The sequence below is a fragment of the Rhipicephalus microplus genome, unplaced genomic scaffold (assembly GCF_043290135.1).
Source record: "Rhipicephalus microplus isolate Deutch F79 unplaced genomic scaffold, USDA_Rmic scaffold_559, whole genome shotgun sequence".
Classification (NCBI taxonomy): domain Eukaryota; kingdom Metazoa; phylum Arthropoda; class Arachnida; order Ixodida; family Ixodidae; genus Rhipicephalus; species Rhipicephalus microplus.
In genome coordinates this window covers 13,103-17,500 of record NW_027465119.1, presented here as the reverse complement: position 1 = coordinate 17,500, position 4,398 = coordinate 13,103, and the positions used below count along the sequence as shown (strand labels likewise).

General features: G+C 57.2%; 2 non-coding genes across 2 annotated transcripts in view; both read right to left on the bottom strand.

Moving 5' to 3' along the window:
• The window catches only part of LOC142795131 (5.8S ribosomal RNA), a 153-nt gene extending 72 nt beyond the window's left edge, over positions 1-81 (bottom strand). Inside the window, exon 1 of the ribosomal RNA XR_012892785.1 lies at positions 1-81. This exon is cut by the window's left edge and continues 72 nt beyond it. This is a non-coding gene — a ribosomal RNA (5.8S ribosomal RNA).
• A 1,719-nt stretch (positions 82-1,800) lies between these two features.
• Positions 1,801-3,615, bottom strand: LOC142795136 (small subunit ribosomal RNA). Its single transcript, XR_012892790.1, has one exon. It is a non-coding gene; the product is annotated as a small subunit ribosomal RNA (ribosomal RNA).
• Positions 3,616-4,398: the final 783 nt, after the last annotated feature.

The window sequence follows — 4,398 nt, the reverse complement described above, 5'->3', positions numbered from 1 at the left end:
TGTCCTGCAATTCACACCAAGTCTCGCAGCTGGCTGCGTTCTTCATCGACCCGAGAACCGAGTGATCCACCGCTTAGAGTCGTGAAAAAGTGTTTGTTCAATTCCGTACAGTCAAAACCAAACGTTTCTGGCACTCGGCCAAACAGTGGCCAAGAAGGGCGCTTTTCAGCGCACGCTTGGACTCCAAAACTCTGCCGCGCCTTTTTCGGCTGCCGCAAATCGAGCAAACGGTGTGTTTCGGACGGCGTTTCGCTTCCGCTACTTGCGAGTGCTTTCGTGGTCCACCCCTCTATAAATACTCGGGAGGCGTCGAAGCCGGTTCTCCAAGCCGGACCCGTAGGTATCGTTGTGTGCTCGCTCTCATTGGCCCGCCTAACCAGAAAATGCCTGCGGTACACCCATTTGGATAAGAGTGCACGCAGATGCGGGCCTCGACGGCTACACATTTCCTCGGGCGGCCGCCTCCCGGCCTCCGTGGAGCGCGGGATGCACGGTCCCATCGACAAGCCTCTCCCGTTTTTACCGTGGCGTCGCGGTTCACCACGGCGGGCGGGTCGGTCTCCTCCGCATAAAAAGGGGGACCCCCGCTTTTTGTTCCACGAAATCGCACAAGCTTTTTTCGCATCCACGGTTTGCCACCGCACACCAAAATGCCGATCCGGCTGCCTACTTTAGCCAACAGGTGGAGCCAGGCGCGCCGTACTTGCGCGGCACTTCCCACGTCCACCGAAGTCGGTGCCAAGGACCACTTTCGGCGCCGGAGCCGCGTACGAGCCTACTCGAGGCGGAAGAACGAAGCCAGCAAGGGCCTGGCCGCAAGTGCGTTCAATTGTCGGGACGTCCAAGTCCCTCGTTCTTCCGTGCTTCCTCTTTCGGCAAGTCGTTGCGGCACCTTCCCAAAGCGCGCAGACCCGCTAATCGCGACGAGCGCGACGTGGCCGTGCCGCCTTTCCCTCGGCAGCAAGCAAAACGCCTGGCAACGTCGACGCTCCCCTAACCGCGATCTCGCACCGTGTTTCGTGTGGCGAATTCAAAAGCCGGCCGGCGCTGCTGCAACCATTACGGTCGGTACGCATACGCCGCGGAGGGCGGGACGGTCATCGGAGCGTGCGGTTCCTCCATCGAGTACTGCGCACCTCGGCCGTCGCATCGCCGTGCCATGACCGGCCGCGCGTCAACGCGAACCGGTGCCAGCGAGATCCCTCGCCTGCAAGAACCGACCGGCAGCCTCCGTCACCCGAGGACGCGGAGGCGCTTGCCGCGGACGGCGGGACGGTATGCACTGGTGCACAGCGGACCCGTCACATCGCCAGTTCCTTGACCGACCGCCGACGCTTGTGCCGTTCCTCTCGTACTTGGCAGTCGCCGCGCGATTGTCGGGTCTCGTTCTTGCACGCTCGAACGGTCGGGAGGGCACTCGGCTGGCGTTTCGGGAACGCGCAGCCTCGCCTTCTACCGACGTAACCACGACTCGCCGTTCGCGCTCCGCCGCTCCTGTTTACAGTACTAGGCGGTCCCGCAGCGGTCGGGTCGCGCATTTCGAGCGCTTCGAGCCACGGTGCAGTGGCGGGTCGAAAGCCGACCTATGAGTGCGTTGCGCCGTTTGTACCCGCGTCCGCCACCTGGCCGACCGTCCAAGGTCGCGGTGTTGGCGTCCGCTGGGCGCAACAATTTGTCACGGGGTGCCGCTCCACATTCAGGCAGCCCCGTGGGGAAAAGCCGACCCCGCGTCCAAACGGGGTCAGCGGCAGAAAGTGTCGGGCGCAGACGCAGCTGAGGCGCTCACCCTTCACAATCCGTTAATGATCCTTCCGCAGGTTCACCTACGGAAACCTTGTTACGACTTTTACTTCCTCTAAATGATCAAGTTTGGTCATCTTTCCAACAGACCGGCGCAACCGAAAGGCCGCGCCGGACATCGGTCCGAAGACCTCACTAAATCATTCAATCGGTAGTAGCGACGGGCGGTGTGTACAAAGGGCAGGGACGTAATCAACGCGAGCTTATGACTCGCGCTTACTGGGAATTCCTCGTTCAAGGGGAACAATTGCAAGCCCCTATCCCAATCACGAAAGAAGTTCCACGGGTTACCCAGTCTTTTCAGACAGGGATAAAGACACGCTGCTTCCTTCAGTGTAGCGCGCGTGCGGCCCCGGACATCTAAGGGCATCACAGACCTGTTATTGCTCTGTTTCGTGCGGCTAGGAGCCGCTTGTCCCTCTAAGAAGGTTGTAAGGTGCTGGGAACCCCGCACCTATTTAATAGGCTAGAGTCTCGTTCGTTATCGGAATTAACCAGACAAATCGCTCCACCAACTAAGAACGGCCATGCACCACCATCCACCGAATCAAGAAAGAGCTCTCAATCTGTCAATCCTCCCAGTGTCCGGGCCGGGTAAGTTTTCCCGTGTTGAGTCAAATTAAGCCGCAGGCTCCACTCCTGGTGGTGCCCTTCCGTCAATTCCTTTAAGTTTCAGCTTTGCAACCATACTTCCCCCGGAACCCAAATACTTTGGTTTCCCGGAAGCTGCCCGCCGAGTCATTTGAGTAACTCAGGCGGATCGCTGGTTGGCATCGTTTATGGTCAGAACTAGGGCGGTATCTGATCGCCTTCGAACCTCTGACTTTCGTTCTTGATCAATGAAAACATTCTTGGCAAATGCTTTCGCAGTAGTTCGTCTTGCGACGGTCCAAGAATTTCACCTCTAGCGCCGCAATACGAATGCCCCCGTCCGTCCCTTTTAATCATTACCTCGTATTCCAAAAACCAACAGAACAGAAACGAGGTCTTGTTCTATTATTCCATGCAAGTTTATTCAGGCGACTCGCCTGCGTTGAGCACTCTAATTTTTTCAAAGTAAAAGCACCGGCCATCTCGAGGCACACAATGAAGTGCACCAAGAAAGAACCGGCATGATGTTCAGTCCGAGCCGTCGCATCGGGTAGATGCACTACTCGTCTGGAACTGAGATCCAACTACGAGCTTTTTAACCGCAGCAGCTTTAGTATACGCTATTGGAGCTGGAATTACCGCGGCTGCTGGCACCAGACTTGCCCTCCAATTGATCCTCGTTAAAGGATTTAGAGTGTACTCATTTCAATTACGGGGCCTCAAAAGAGTCCCGTATTGTTATTTTTCGTCACTACCTCCCCGTGCCGGGAGTGGGTAATTTGCGCGCCTGCTGCCTTCCTTGGATGTGGTAGCCGTTTCTCAGGCTCCCTCTCCGGAATCGAACCCTGATTCTCCGTTACCCGTAACAACCATGGTAAGCAAGTAACCTACCATCGAAAGTTGATAAGGCAGACACTTGAAAGAAACGTCGCCGGCTCGTGGCCATGCGATCAGCACAAAGTTATCCAGAGTCACCACACAATACGGGCCGAAACCCGATCGATCTTGGTCTAATAAAAGCACCCGTTACCCAAAGGGCTCCAGGCTCACTGCATGTATTAGCTCTAGAATTGCCACAGTTATCCAAGTAGGAAGAAACGATCTAAGGAACCATAACTGATTTAATGAGCCATTCGCGGTTTCGCCTTATTTCGGCATGTACTTAGACATGCATGGCTTAATCTTTGAGACAAGCATATGATTACTGGCAGGATCAACCAGGTAATCGTTCGACTGCGCGTCCGTCCTCGCCCTCGGCGGGCCGGACGCAGTCTGTGTGCGGCGGAGGCCACCTTCAGGCGCCCCAACACGCTTATTTTGCACTCCGAGATGACGGCGTTCGAGCTCGCTACGGCACAACCTTCCCGAAAGACGAGTGGGAGCCGTGCGGCAAGAAGCACGTTCATGCTCGCTCTTTTTCGTTGCATCGACTCGGTCGCGCCGTGCGGGTTGCCCAAGCCCGCTGCACTGTCGGTGGACCGGCCGGAACTAGCAACGGAGCCGAGACTGCAAAGCCGCCAGACGACGGGTCACGCCCGCGTCTTCGGCGCTTTCGCATCTGAATCGCCCGAGGACGACACGGAACACACCTCGATATCGTGGTAAAACGGCACCGTCCGACAACCAGCCCCTAACGCATCAAGCGGATGAGGCTGCAGACGACTGCCGTGGATTCCCCTGGAGCAGACCCGAGGACACGCTTGACGAGGCCGAAGCCCGCCGCATATCAGACACCCGGTCGCTTTCGCGTACGCCGCTCACGAGAACCCCCACATAATAGCAGCGATAAGTACCCAGACCTCCTTGGGCCCTAATACGAGCGTACTCGAGAAAATTTCACCGCGGGTGTGCCCCGAAACGTGTGGCATGTTGAGCGTGCCACAAGTCTACGTCGCTCTCAAACCCGCCGAGGTCGTAGAATTTGCGACCCTACTCACGAAATTCCCACCGAGGATACGGCCGCAAACGTACCGCACCTTGGGTAGGCCACGAGTTTGTGCAACACTA